The sequence below is a fragment of the Protopterus annectens genome, chromosome 1.part0 (assembly GCF_019279795.1).
Source record: "Protopterus annectens isolate FY-2018-M chromosome 1.part0, PAN1.0, whole genome shotgun sequence".
Classification (NCBI taxonomy): domain Eukaryota; kingdom Metazoa; phylum Chordata; order Ceratodontiformes; family Protopteridae; genus Protopterus; species Protopterus annectens.
This window is the reverse complement of record NC_056725.1, coordinates 1,013,349,483-1,013,365,911: the sequence shown is the minus strand read 5'-3', so window position 1 is coordinate 1,013,365,911 and position 16,429 is coordinate 1,013,349,483.

Here is a 16,429-nt window from a genome sequence, read left to right as displayed (position 1 = left end):
TTCCTTCACCCAGTCTTCGTACCCTCAGGTTAACCACATGGTTTCTCCAATTCCAGTGATGGCCAGGGGTTCCAGTCTCTCTGTATTCTTCCCAGAAACATTCTACATGGAAAAGTTACTCAGGAAGAGGAAGTATTTTGCAGTTTGGGCCCCTCCCAATGGTCTGGACCTTTTTTCAACCCTATTTGATGCCATTTTGGATTATTTGGCTGATCTTTTTTAGTCTTGTTTGAGTTACTCAACTGTTAAGGTTCAGCTGGCAGCCATTTCAAATTTTTACCTTGGCAGGGATAATACTCCTGTGGTAGACTTAAAGACTTCCATTGATTTCTTGAGGGATATCTTTTTGTTGCAACCTCCAGTTTATGATCTGGTCCCTCCCTGGGGATCTCCCTTTGATACTTTATAGTCCTCTTGTTGAGCCTTCAGCTACAGTTTCCTTGAAATTGTTGTCTTGGAACACCCATTTTTCTGGTGGCAGTTATGTCTGCCAGAAGAGTGTCTGAGCTGCATGAGTTATCCTCAGTTCCTCCATATTTGACTTTTCATAAGGCCAGGATTACTTTTCGGAGTAAGCCTAATTTTGCCCAAAGATGCTTCTTAGTCTGCTTTAAACCAGCTTATTCACTTGCCAGTCTTTCCACATTTCAATAACAAGGGGGAATATTTACTTTATTGCTTATGTATTCATAGGCAATTCATATTCTGCTCGGGCAGAACAAAAGGGTTTAGGAAAATAGAGCAGCTGTTTGTTTCCTTTTCCAGGGTGAGGCTTGGAAAGCCTGTCACTCAGGCAGCCTTATCCAAGTGGGTCTCCAGTGCATTTCCTTTGTGTATGTTTTGAGATGAAGAACTTTTCATGCTAAACTGAGAGGGTATTCTACCAGAGCAGTTGCAGCTTCTACTACTTTTTTCTCATGGGGCCTGTATTGATCACAGGATCATTTGAAGTTGCTAGGCAAATGGCCCTAGAGCCTTTTTAAGATAACCATTCATGGCCAAATTTTCCCATTTATCAATCTCAATGGGCTAGAATGGCTTTGGTGTATATGTCCATGCCTTAGGCCATCTACAAATTTGCCCCATCCATAAGGACCACAGGCTTCAAGCCATGGGTGAATGTGCTATTTTTCCATCCATTGGTCCAAATTCACATGAAAGGGGAGTCTGCTCCAGCAAGCGGGTAATCTCTGAGACACATATCTGTCACTCCAACATGTTTTGTTTGTCAAAAACTAGGTTTAGATCCTTAGATTGGGTAATTCCAGTGCTGTTTGGTTTAGGAGTGTGTAACACATCCATCAAGGCTGGATCAGAGAATGCCGTATAGGTTAGGTATAAATGACACATCAGTAGTCTGCAGGAGACATGAGTACAGGGACAGGGCATTTCAATTGGTCTGCATAGTACATATTATTTACACCCTGTATTATTTTAGTGAGGAATTTCTGTGCCCATTCCTCATGCTGCAAATGCCTTGTCGGGTACATGTCGAAGGATGTGCTGTACTCCATTATACCCTACCCTTACTTATAAGTTGCGCCACATAGAAGGATTTTCTCACTACCATGGACAGGTGGTGATGTTTAGGTTACTGTCAGCCTGAGTTTCCAAGTCCCTTAACGCTGGGACAGCTCTTAGGGGAGTGTGATCAGTGCTGTAATTTGCAAGGGTGGTTGTCTTCCCGAAGGGTATAATTATGATTTTTTTTTTTGCATTGATTTTAGGCCATAGTTTTAGCACCAGTGTTATCTGTCTCAGTCCTTCCTGAAGGGTACCTACATCTTTTTGGGATTCAGTGATTGCACCCAAGTTGCAGTGAGGAAATTTGGTCAAAGGCCCTCTACATTTGCCTTGACTTCAGAGAAGTATATTCCAGACAGGAGAGGTCCTTGAAGCAGGCCTCTTAGTGGAGGTGGATTCCCCCACCCTAACTTCATGTATCCTGTGAGCCATTTGACTATCCATGGGGTAACATAGGGATTTATACCTACATTTTTGAGTTTGTCTGTAATACCCAAGTGATGTATTGTGTCAAAAGCCTTTGGCAGGTCAAGGTAGGCAGGATGGTACTGTTTTGCCTTCACCCATAGCTGTAGTGACCTTCTCAAAGAAGTCTATTAAGTTTAGTAGGCATGACCTGCCATTGAAAAAACTGAACTGGAATGGGTCCAGTGTTTGAAGATTTCCTATGTCTTTATCAGGGCCACAGTAATTCTTTCTGTGTCTTTGCTTAGGTCTGTTGATTTTCTGCCTTTGTGTAGAGGGATGACAGTTGTAGTCCCTAGGGATGAAACTAGTCTGGAGGCTGTGGTTGAATAGAGATTCTAGTGGGCCTGACAGCTCATGTTTCAAGCTGTTTGAGGCATCCTGAGATATTACCAGGACACATTGATAGTGTTTTTAGCTCTGGAGAGTGCAGTGTGAGGGACCTGTTCTTTAGTGATAGAGAAATTGTAGAGGATATTTCCTGGGGAAAACTGTGGGTGATAAGGGGTGAAGCTGGAACTAAGTTTATTGGCCTGCAAATTTGCTCTGTCTACCAGTTTAGTATAGGAAATTTCATTTACTATTAGTTTAACATGGCCGTTTGTGCATAACTGAAAACTGCCATATAGTTATCTTTAGTCTCAAAGTTGGCTTTAGTGGACTTCATTAGTCCTCTGAGTTGCTTATTGAGACCAGTGAGGGAGTTTTTTGTCTTTTGGGCATAGGGCTTCTTATTTTACTACAGAATTTAATTTTATTTTATTTTTTTGTTGTACAACTTATTCATATTGGGGTACAACAAAAGGGCTTGTTTTTGGAGTTTGTCCTACATTTATTTCATAAACGCTTCCACATAGGTCACCATGTTCTCCGAGTTAGTGGGGCTTGGAATTTAGCTATGCCTTCACTTAATAGGAGGTAATTAGCCTTGGAAAAGTTCTTAAAGGTTCTGAGGTTTGCTTGTAGTTCAGCTTTTATATTTATTTCAAGGTTTGACACTTGTGATCTGACCTGACCAGTGAGGACATTACACAAGGGAGTGGGGGGGGGGGGGGGTAAACATTCTTATTTGTGAGTACCAGATCCAGGATATTTGCATCCCTAGTAGGTGTGCAGAGCAGCTGTTCAGGGTGTTGCATTGACAATATCCCATGAGCCTGCATGTTAGTGGTATTGTATGTATACTAGTTTATGTAGTCTTCCATTCCCTAGGGAAGAAACTTGTCTGGAGGTTGTGGTTTAAATCACCGATGAATATGGTGTTGGGCCGAAATGTGAGTGACTCCAGGACATTCAGCTATGTGGTGTGGTTATTCTGCATCATAGAGTGGGACCTATAGCCAGCATGGACCTGATCTCCAAGATGCCTACTACCACATCAAGATGGACAAAGCATCAAGGAGTTTTCTATGCTTCTGGCTGGGAGCCAATCATTACCAGTTTCGGGCACTGCCTTTTGGTTTCACCACAGCCCCCGGGTGTTCACCAAATGCATGGCAGTAGTGACAGCCCATCTGAGGCATCAGGGAATCCAAGTTTTTCCATACCTGGACGATTGGCTCCTGACCGCCACCACCAGGGATCTTCTAGTTCAATCCAGAGACTCGACAATCAAGCTCTGTTCCCAGTTGGGAGTCTCTATAAATTGGGAAAAATCCTTAACTTTGCCCGCTCAATCTATAACCTTTATAGGAGCAAACATAGACACGGTCTCTATGATAGCCAGACTACCAACAGACAGAATACAAAATCTTTCACAGCAAATTTACAGGATACTTCCCCTTCGAAGAGTCAAAGCGAAGGTGGTGTTACAACTTCTTGGAACAATGGCGTCAACTATAACATTGGTACCATTAGCAAGACTACATATGAGAATACTCCAATGGCTCCTGTCATCCCAGTGGTCTTTTCAGCAGTTGCCCCTGCATCACCAGATACTAATCACAGATTTTTGTAAAAAGGATTTCCGTTGGTGGATTCAGCCAGGTCACCTTAGCACAGGGACTCCCTTTGTACCGCATCAACCCGTTGCCACTGTGACCACAGATGCCTCTCAGATAGGGTGTGAGGGGCATTATCTAGGCAGGACTGTCCAAGGCAAGATCACGAGGCCCATCTGCATATCAATGTCCTAGAGATGAGAGTGGTGCTTCTAGAATTGCAAGCACTTCATGACTTTCTCCCTCTAGGGATGATAGCTATCCAGACAGACAACATGTCGGTGATATGATATCTAAACAAGAAAGGAGGAACCAGATCTTGCCCTTTATGTCAAGAGGCCCTGCGAGTTTGGAACTGTCGATTTCTTCCCAGTGCTTTCTCATTGCAACGCACATCTTGGGGCCATCCAACGTGATAGCAGACAAGCTAAGCAGGGCAATTTTGTTACCTCACAAATGGTCTTTGAAACCAGAAAGTAGCCTGTCAGATCTTCCAAAAAAGGGGACATCCCTGCTTGCGATCTCTTTGCCAGCCCTATCAATGCCAAATGCAGCACCTTTTTCTCCCTCATTCCCCCTCTGGGAGAGTCTCGGAGAGATGGACTCATCCACGATTGGCCCCCAGGACTTCTTTATGCAATTCCTCCTTTTCCACTCATTCCCAAGATTATACAGAAAGCATTGTTGTTGGGAAGCAAGATGATCCTCATCACTCCTTACTGGCCTCATCAGATTTGGTTCCCTTTCCTCGGGCCTCACCTGTTAGACTATCCATGGACTCTGAACCCAGTACCAGACCTCTTGACACATGTCAAGTTCTCTTCATCCCTGTCTCCACACTCTCAAACTGACAGCATGGCTGCTCCAGTTTCATTATTAGTCAGGCTTCACGATCTGTCTCCAGCTGTAACCCATATCATTACCTCTTCTCATAAGCCCTCGACTAGAAAATTGTATAACAGTAAATGGAAGAGATTTTCCATATGGGCAGATAACAGAAAGGTTAATCCATTTACAGCCCCCATTCCTATTGTCTTGAGTTCCTGTCAGAACTTTTTTACCAGGGATCAGCAGCTGCTACACTCAGAGTTCAGCCAGCAGCAATATCTAATTTTCATGTGGGAATTAATGATTTTAACCTTATGTCCCACAAACTTTGCAAGACCTTTCTCCAAGGTTCTATAATGTTAAGACCTCCCGTTCAAGATCCCATTCCTCCCTGGGATCTAAATCTAGTCCTATCTAAACTTACTTTGCCACCTTTTGAACCAGCCTACAGCTGTCAATTAAAATTTCTGTCGTGGAAGGCTCGTTTTCTTGTGGCGATAACTTCAGCCAGAAGAGTTTTCGAACTGCAAGCCCTATCAGTTAAACCTTCATACTTAAATTTTCACAAAGATAGGGTCTCTCTCCGTACGAATCCTTCCTTTATCCCCACGGTCTGCTCCCATTTTCACTTGAATCAAACTATCGAATTGCCAGTATTCTTCCCCAATCACACCAATAAAGCAGAGTATAGATTTCACCAATTGGATGTACATAGGCAATTGCGTTTCTACATCCACAGAACTAAAAGATTTAGAAAATCAGACCAGCTATTCATTTCCTTTGCTGAAACAAGAATGGGTTTGCCAGTTTCTAAGGTCACACTATCAAACTGGATCTCTAACTGCATCTCTTTCATTTATACTCCTGAGGGAAGAGAGTTGCCCCTTAAAGTCAAAGTGCATTCTACTAGATCATTTTCTATTTCTGCTGCCTTCCAAGCCAGGACTCCTATTGATAATATATGTACAGCAGCAACATGGGCTACCCCTCATACCTTCATTACCCATTATAAATTGGACCTAACTTCCAGGGGTAGGGCCTCATTTGGTTCCACGGTGCTCAGGAGTATTTTCCAGTGAGCCACCCATACAAGATGCTAGGGACGCTGTCCCACACGTAATAATGGAGGCGAGATGGGACTTCATAACATAAAGATGTTATGTACTCACCATAACATTCCATGTATGTAGCCCATCTCGCCGAACATTATTATGAACCCACCCACCAGCCCCCTTCCTGGAGGATCTGGAAACAGTTTTCTACGGTGGTTTATATCATAAAGGACACTTTTATTAGGGTTTATTCTTCCGAACCTTTGTTCTCCTTACTACTTTTTCTCTTTATATAGACTAGCAGCAAACAAGAGTGTGCTGGGGAGTGTGCTCATGCACCATGGGATACCTCCTAGCCATGAGCCAATCAGAAGTTTTCAGGCTTTCTAAAAGCATCCAAGTCGGAGCTGAGGATCGGCTCTGAACCCACATGTAATAATGTTCATTGAGATGGACTACATACATGGAACATTATGGTGAGTACATAACTTCTTTTTTTTTTACTGAGTGGAGGGCAAAATAAAAAAAAAAGACTGTATAAGAATCCATTGCAAGTCAGTTTACCTCCCTGGATATGAGGAGATATGTTGGCCTTGTAAATAATCCTCTTGGAAGTGAGAAAAATAGCCCTTGTAGACCTGTCGACAGGTTCAGAAGTGTGTGTGTGTATGTATATGTGTGTGTCTGTGTATATATATATATATATATATATATATATATATATATATATATATATATATATATATATGTAGGTAGGTAGGTAGGTACTAGGCTATTGGCCCAAGGGCCTAAGTAAGACTAGCCAATAAGGTTCCCTGGCTTACGCCACCCAAGAAAGTTAATTTCCTGTGCCCCTGTCGAGCAGAGCCACAGAAATGATCCCTGGGGTGTATTTCCTATTTCCCATCCACTCATCAAGATTTTTCTTGAAGAGTGCTAAGGAGGAACTTTGCTTGACATAGATGGGTAGCTTTTTCCAGAGTATAGGAAGTCTCTGGGACAGGAATCTATCCCTCCATCATGTCCTGTTTATTGTGGTGACAAGGTTTAAGTCCCTAGAGCGTGTAGTTCAGAGGGATTGGGATTTCTTAAGGTGTAGCATGTCCAACAGCTCTGGATTTAACATAGCTTTATATGTTAGGCGGAGATGATCTTGGAGAAGGACGATATGCTACAGAGTAAAGCTGGAGTTTTTTGAGACGTTCAGTGTAAGGCATCTGTTTGAGGCCAGTAATACCCTTTGTGAGGTACTTCTGTGGCCTTTCCAGCTGCTGCAGATGACTTTTGAGGTACATTCCAAAAGGGCTGTTGTACTCTGTAATAGGTCTAATGAGTGTCGAGTAGAGGGAAGAATGACCTCTTTTTTCCTGGATGACAACCCTTTTGTGATGAGGTGTGCCACATAGAAGGATTTCTTGACTACTGTGGCAATGTGATTAACAAAGGAGAGACTACTGCCCACCTGGGTCTCAAGGTCTCTTATCACACATTCGTCGTTAAGTAGACTACTGTTCATGTGGTATTTTATGGGTACAGAGTTTTTACCAAAGGGGATGACAATGCACTTTTTGGCATTGAGCTTGAGGCCATGCCTCTGACACCAGGCATTTGTCTCAGTGAAGCCCTTCTGTAGGATATCCACATCATTTGGGGACTCGACTATGGCTCCTAGTTTGCAGTCATCTGCGAACTTTGTTAGCCAGAGGTCTTCTGTGTTGGCCTGTACTTCAGAGAAGTAGATACCAAACCAGAGAGTTCCCAGGACTGAAGTCTGTGGTACTCCACTTGTCACTGGTTTGAAGTTAGATTTGGAGTCTGCAACTTTTACAGTGTGGGTTCTGTCATTGAGCCAGTTGGCAACCCATCTTGTGACGTAGGGATTTATACCTAGTTTAGTGAGTTTAGCTATAATTCCAGAATGGGGGTTGGTGTCAAAAGCCTTGGCGAGGTCAAGATAGGCTGTGTGAACCACATTACCCTCATCTACGGCTTTGGTGACTGCCTCAAAGAAGTCAAACAGGTTCAGAAGGCATGATCTGCCTTTCACAAACCCGATCTGGGTGGGGTCCAGAGTTTGGCGATTACCAATGTCTTTGTTTATGACTTCCATGGCCTTGCAGTCCAGGCTCGTCAGGCTAATAGGGCGATAGTTCCCAGGATCAGTGGTGACTCCCCCTTTGTGGAGTGAGATAACTGTTGTCGTGCGCCATTCAATGGGCACTATATAGAGATATATATATATATATATATATATATATATATATATGTGTGTGTGTGTGTGTGTGTGTGTGTGTGTGTGTGTGTGTGTGTGTGTGTGTGTGTGTGTGTAAATAAGAAAAGAAAGACCTTGTACAACTTTAGACTGGTTCGGAAGAAGTGTGTGTATGTATATATATATATATATATATATATATATAGATATATATATATATATATATGTATATATATATTATATATATGTGTGTGTGTGTGTGTGTGTGTGTGTGTGTGTGTATATATATATATATATATATATATATATATGAATGTATATATATATATATATATATATATATATATATATATATGAATGTATATATATATATATATATATATATATATATATATATATATGTATGTGTATATATATATATATATATATATATATATATATATATATATATATATGTATGTGTGTATATATATATATATATATATATATATATATATATATATATATATATAAAAAACATCCGTGGTGGTGCAGCGGTAGCGTTGTTGCCTCACAACAAGAGGTTTTCCCGTTCGATTCTCGGCTGGAGTGCACGGATTGCCTTCTGTGTGGAGTCTGCATGTCCTCCCCGTGGTTGGGTGAGCATTCGAAAGACATGCGTAAATGGGTGTGCCTTCGTTGAAGGTTGAACGTCGAGCTGGCACCTCGGTGTTCGTGAAAATCTACTGCCAATCATTAGCGGACCGGAGTTCCGCTGTGGCAACTAACCGAAAAGCCGAAGACAACAACAACATATATTTATATATATATATATATATATATATATATATATATATATATATATATATATATATATATGTGTGTGTGTGTGTGTATATGTGTGTGTGTGTGTTTATATATATGTGTGTGTGTGTGTGTGACTAGATACAAACGTGTGTGTGTGTGTGTGTGTGTGTGTGTGTGTATATATATATATATATATATATATATATATATATATATATATATATATATATATATGGGTTCCAGACGTTTGCTCAAATGAGCAAACGTCCGAAACCCAAACGGCCAGGCATACTTATGCGAAAGTGCTTTTCACCAAAGAAGCACTTTTGCGTAAGTATGCCTGTTGCCGTGGCTGTACTACCTTGCGGGTAAGTGAAAATTTCCTTTTCCCCACTGTAGTGCTGTCTCAGAGGGAGAATATTAAAGTGGGGGGTGTGCCCCCTGCTAAAATGTTAATGTAGTGTTTTGTTTTGTTTTTTTTAAGCCGCTTTAACGAAAACGCTTTTGTTAAAGTGTGTTTGGTTGTTACAGTCTCGGACGTTTGCTTATTCGAGCAAACGTTCTAGATCCATATTTATATATGGGTGTGTGTATAGAAACACACACAAACCACCCACTTTTGATGTAAGGGGCATCAGTTCTCCAGCCCATAACTTACTTTACCTTATCGATGAAACATACTAGGCATAGGGAAGAGGTTGTGGCTTCTATACTCAAAACATCTTTTATTACTGAATCTGTTCAAGCATATTCGTGTATTGCTCAGACTTGAAAACATATAAAATGTGTCTGTAATGTGTATCTGCCAAGGCAACAGCCTTGGAGTCAGAAGATACACTTGGCAAAGAACCCAGCCTTTCTGTGATGTCAGAAACAAATCCTTAATTCCCCTTAGGACAACTACTTGCTTTATGGTTCCCGTTTACATGAAATACATAAAAATATTGATGAAAATGTGAAACTTTTCCAGACAGTGAAATTTTTTTTCACACCCTAGTTTCAAAATGCAGCAGCAGTTTTCCCACCAAGTATTTCCCTTCTTCTGGTAAGTACATCAGGGCCAAGAGGTTTAAGTAGAAGCAAGCTTTTGAAAGAGGCTGTTGGATAAGACAAGGCTGGGGAGGCAGAAGGTTACACTGAAGTAGGAGCAATAGACCAACACCATCTCTGTACAATGCCTCTCAGTACTGACTTGTCTTAGTAGTCTCTCTCATCTCTTTTATCCTCTCCTTCCTCACCTTATAAATGGAAGGCTATCCTTTTTAAAGGAGTCAGTGATTTATTTTGACTACAGACTCTTGGATGAGAGATCTTGTTTTAGGATACAGAATAGTTTTGAAACTTAATTTTCATGAAGATGCTCCAGACCATCACAAGCCAGGTAGCGCTAACAAAATCCTGTGTTAGAGCAGCTGTTCACATCCAAAGCCATGGAAATGGTTCCAACAACAGTGGAAGTACTTGAACTTTATCCAGACCAAAAGAGAAAGAGACCACATTCCGTTTCCTCCTCACCTTCCAGTGAGAAGGAAAGACCACAGTAACCAAAACTTACAAAACTTTCTGCTCCAGACCAGAAGTCGTCATCTATGACACCGATTTTGGTACTATCTGTATCAATTGCATGGGCACCAATGACAAAATCTGTGGCACCAATTGTGACTGATATTAAAATTTTGACCTCAACCCTATCATGGCTCCGAGCCTTCCCACAGTTTCTCTAGCTCAGATGGACACTACTGCCCCTATCATCTCAAAATTGATGATGGTGCCATTAGACGTGCAAGCACGGAACCAATATTCTCAGTCTGTGGATCCCTTCACACTTATAGTCCTTTCTTAGAGCATCCAGAGTCCCCTTCGGGGATATCCACTAGGTCAACCAGGAGCCTCTCCGAATTCGATGTGGTGCACCTTGTGGACCAGCTGCTGACAGCCAGGTGGATTCCTTCTGATTCAAAAACCCAATCCCTCCTAGGACTTGGGTTATCTGCTTCACGGACTCCATCTTACTCCCCTCCTTCGTCGTCCTTGCAGGTTTCGAAGCCCTCAGCACCGACGCCTCTCTCTGCACCCTCAGCGCCAATAGTGGATCTCACTTTGGCTCCAGAGCCGACCCTTTGATCTTCAGTTTCATTAGAACTAGGGTCTTCCTCAGTGCTGAGATTGGATTACAGGCTCCTCGGTTCTGAGTTTGGCACCGACCCTTTCTACAGTTCCGTCCACAGTGCCAGGATCCCTGTTGGTACCAATCCAGCTTGAGGCTCTATTCCTGGGAGCAGGCTCAACAGAGTAGGGTGTGACCCCGGTTCCGAGGTTGTCTTTCTCAGTTTTGGGCTCCCATCCTTCTTCAGGTGGCCTTGCCTTCCTGGCAATGGAGATGGCTCTTGCCTCTGTAGGCAAATCTTCAGTGTTGGGACCTCCATGTCATCCCCCCTAGCTGCAGCTGTCACAGGCCACCATCTCGGATCAAGCACGGGAGCTGCAGGAGACCCTATTGCAGGGTTCCCTTTCCTCCAGATCCTCTTCAGAAGCTCCCACTGAGGAAGTTGCTAGGAAGAAATCATGTAAGAGGAAGCATGTGGACTCCCCTGAGGAGTCCCTTACTGACAATATGGATTACAGTGAAGGGGAAGGGTCCCCACGATCACCCCCTGAAGATGTCTCCTTCGGAGACATCCTTGAGATCATGAAACAGAGGGGTGATTGGAAGCCCAAAAATCTTTCCTCAGAGGAATCCATTTTTCTGCAGGCTTTTCATGCTTGACCATCTACTTCCTGAGTGTCCGTGCCTGGAAGAACCCCGTTGCTGTTGAAGCAATCCCCAGGAGACCAGACAAGATCCTTTTTCACCCTGAAAAACATCCACATTGGTCAAAAGGTTTACCAGTAGATGCTATGGTGGTGGCAGCAGCCACCAAGAAAGAGCTTGCTGAGGAGAGCCATAATGTTCACCCACCTAACAGGGAGTGGTGGACAAACTGGGGAAGCGAGTATTTGCTTCATTGACCTTTGCTATTCGGTCCTTGAATTACCTAGCACATTTCACCAGACTCCAGAAAGACCTCATCTCCAAACTCTCTGGTACTCTGTCAGGGCAGGTGTCTGACGAGGTTAATGACAAGGTAGCCTCGCAGCTAGCAACCCTGGAATTAATTTCTAATTCATCCATGAGGCTAATTTCACATGCAACTGAAGGGGCGTCTAGAGCTGTGGGTTCAGATGTAGGTATGAGACATGTCTGGAAGCGGCTGTGTGACTTCACAGATATTTTTTAAGTCTTCCTTCCTTAACGCTCCAGTGGAAGCATCTTTCCTGTTTGGCCCTAAAGTGAAGGACATGCTAGCTAGGTGTGAGCAGGACAGTAAGACCCTGTCTGCGGTTGGTGTACGTTTCTCCACTCCTCGGCGTCTCTTTTCCAGGAACCAGAGAAGTGGGAAATTTTGGCACAAAAAGTTTCAGGGTCCTTTTCATGACACACATGGTGAGTTCACCCCCAGAAGCAGAGGGGGCAACTCTTCCAGAAAACACCCCTACAGAGGCAGAAGGGGTCCGCATAATCAGGGTTCCAGAGATTCTTCCTCTGTACAGCCCTATCAGCACTTCTGAAGAACAGCCCAATTGCTTTCCTTTGAAAGCAGTCGGGAGACATCTTTCTCTACAACTCCATGCGTGGTTATCAATTACTACCAATTCTTGGGTGCAGAAGATAATATCCAGAGATTACCAAATCCCATTAGACTCCTACCCAAAATGAATCCCAGATGTTCCACCCAGTCTAAGGGGAAAAAGCAGCTCTACAAATTGAAAAACTGTACTCAAAGTGAGTCATCCAGAAAGTCCCACCAGATCGGATTTGGATTTACTCAAGGTTCTTTTTGGTGCCAAAAAAGACAGGGGACTGGAGACCAGTTTTGGACCTCAGCTGTTTAAACAAGTTCATCAGCCAGACAAAATTCCGGATGGTCACGGTTCAGTCCATTTTCCCCTTTCTGGAGGAAGGCGATTGGATGTGCTTGATAGACTGTCGGGATACATATTACCACATCAAGATGGACAAACACTCCTGAAGGTTCCGTCGCTTCTGGCTGGGAGCCAATCATTATCATTTTTGGGCCCTGTTCTTTAGACTCTATACAGCCCCCAGAGTGTTCAAATGCATAGCAACAGTGACAGTTCACTTGAGACTACAAGGATTCTGGGTGTTTCCATATCTGGATGATTGGCTCCTCACCGTTCCCACAAAGCTTTTACTGGTAACAGCCTTGCACTACACCCTCTCTTTGGCACATCACCTGGGAATTTCCATAAACTGGGAAAAGTCCACACTCCAACCCAAACCTTGGAATTTATAAGGGTGATGTTCAATACCCACTCTTGCTTAATCTCTCCCCCAGATCACAGGCTTCAAAGACCAATGATCCAGCTCCAAGTGATACTCTGCCACAACTTGATTCCGGCTCGACAGGTCCTGCTGCTGTTAGGGTCAATGACAGCATCGATATCAATAGTACCCCTAACAAGGCTCCACATGAGACTCTTACAGTGGCTTCTGTTAACCCAGTGGTATCCGAATCAACACCCGTTGTCCTTCCAGATTCAAATTACAAATCGATGCAAACTAGATCTTTCTTAGTGGATAAAGCCAGACATAGAACTTTGGAGCCGATCCTTCCATCCCCCTCAAACCCAGTGCCATTGTGACCATGGACGCTTCCCTGATTGGGGGGTGGCATTTTCAGGGAATGACTACCAAGGCACATGGTCTGATTTAGAGGCCAATCTGCATAAATGTTCTAGAACTGAGGGCATTGCTTTTAGCATTGCAAGTATTTCAGTCTGCCCTTCCTTCGGGAACAATTGTTATCTAATCAGACATGTCAGTAGTTTGGTACATCAACAAACAAGGAGGAACCAAGTCCTACCCCCTATGTTGAGTGGCCATGAGAGTTTGGCAATGGGCGATAGCTTCCAACCGCTTTCTGATAATGCATATCCCAGGGAACTCCAACATGATCGCAGACAAATTGAGCAGATGCATTCTCCTGCCTCATGAGTGGTCCCTCATCTCCAACTTAGTGGCAAAGATCTTCAGCCGTTGGGGCCAGCCTTGCTGCGACCTATTCACCTCCCTGTCCAACCACAAATGCAGCAACTACTTCACCCTAATTCCCCTGCAGGAGGAGTCCCCGAGGGACATGCTTATCCACAATTGGCCCACAGGACTGCTTTATGCTTACCCTCCCATTCCTCTAGTTCTGAAGAAAGCTCTTCGGTTGAAAAGCAAAGTGATCCTCATAGCACCAAGTTGACCTCGACAAGTATGGTTCACCTTTCTCTGGCCTCATCTACTTTGCAGACCATGGACCTTGGATCCAACTCCAGATCTGATTTCTCACCCCCAAGGGTTGAGCCACCTGAACTTGTCCAGTCACAAACTCACAGCTTGGCTTCTCCACTTCCGATGATCGCCAGACATCTTAATCTTTCCACTCCAGTACATGACATTATTATGGCTTTGCATAAACCATCCACCAGAAAGTTTTATGCTGACAAATGGAAAAGATTCTCTATTTGGTCTAGACAGAGAAAACTAGATCCTTTTTCTGCACCGATCTCTGCTGTACTCCAGTACTCTCTACTTTGAGGAGGGCACAGCAGCATCAACTATTCGTGTTCATTTAGCTGCCATTTAGAATTTTCATAATGGTTTTTGGTGACTTCTCTTTAATCTCTCATCGTCTGAGCAAAATCTTTTTGAAAGGAATCCATTATTCAAAGACCTCCAATTAAGCAGCCCACAGAACCCTGGAGTCTCACACTTGTCTTATAATATTTGACACAGACTCCTTTGGACCCAGCAGCCACGTGTAACATCAAATTTCTATCTTGGAAATCTCTTTTTTTGGTGACTATTACTTTGGCCAAATGCATTTCCAAGCACCAAGCTCTTTGTACCAAGCGTCCTTATTTGATTTTCCACAAAGACATAGTATCACTACAGACCAACCCTTCCTTCCTGCCCAAAGTAATCTCTGAGCTCTGTATTAATCAGACTATTGATTTGCCTGTTTTTTTTTCCAACAAGGGAGAGTATTGTTTACATTTACTGGATGTCCACAGACAATTGAGATTTTACTTAGAACAAAAACAATCAGGAAATCAGACCAGTTATTTTTATCCTTTTCTGGTCCAAAAATTGGAAAGTAAGGCTCTAAAGTGACCCTATCCAAGTGGCTGAGAGACTGTATAATTTTCATTTATAACCAAGAAAGAAAGTTTGTTCCTCCAAACATCAGAGCTTCACTCCACCAGATCAATGGCAACTTCTGTGGCATTCCACTCCAGAGCTTCAATGGACGACATCTGTGCAGCAGCTATGTGGGCTTCCTGCCCATACCTTTATCACACATTACAAGTTGGATCTGGTCTCCAGGGGAAGTGCGTCCTTTGGTTCAATGGTGCTCAGGAATATTCTTTCATAGGGCCACCCATAGATATAAGGTAGCTGGGGACTCTGCCCCATCAGTGATGAATGGAATGAAGATTGACAACATCAGATAAAGAAGTTATGTCTTAGCATGGGTTTACCATCACAATGCCAACGTGCACTTGCACGGCTATGTAGTATTCGAACAACAGATGTTCGAATACTTCATATTTCGGCAGGTGATGTGAGCGAACGTTACCATTGCGAATGGACTGTGCATTCACAATTCTAACGTTCGCTCATGTGAGGGGGATCGCAGTACAGTGCGGTTAGGGAAATACATCCCTTTCCTCACTGTAGTGCGATCTCGGAGTTAGAATATTAAGGTAGGGGTGGTGTGGGGGTGCAGGGGTGCTTGCCCCCCTACATAACTGTGAGTGTAGGCTAGGTAGGTAGGTAGTTACGGGATGTGTGGGAGTGCTGTGTATTGCCGTAAATGTCGCGAGCGACATTTTCAACAATACACAGCTGTTTTCGACTTTAGGTTAATTCAGAAATTTTCATTTCCGATGTATAAATTCGAAAATGCAGACACAATTTTTTCTGATTTTCGAATTTATGATAGTAAACCCTTAGCATGTTGTGTTGTTGATCTTCATCCATTCATCACATCCCACCCTTCTTCCCCCTCCTAGAGGCTCCTGGGGGATATTTGGGTCCACTTCCTGGATTAAAGTTTGTGCTCGGAGACGGCCTCTGCTTTACTTATTAGGGCAAATTCGATCTGAGGTAACAAGGAGAAGGGGGTTATGGGTAAAACTTAGCTCAAGAGTTTTTGGCTGGCGTAAGCTTGATGTAAGGCCGACTCGGTTCTGAGGGTTCGGAACCGAAATCCATCAGTGATGAATGGATGAAGATCAATAACACAAGTGGAACATTATGGTGAGACATAACTTCTTTTTTCCTTCATGTCTGTTTAGAAAACGAAAGGTTTTGAGGCCTTGGCCTGCACTGCCATCATGTTGTTTGGTAGTTCTCTACAGGTCATGTATGTCCCCCCTCCCTCTTCCCAGAAAGGGAAGGGGGAAATGGACAGTGGAGAATCAGCTTTATGTCCAATGTCCAGATTTGACTTGAGGATGCAGAGTGTGGTAATGCATGTTCACAAGCCCACGCCCATGTGCTTGAATTG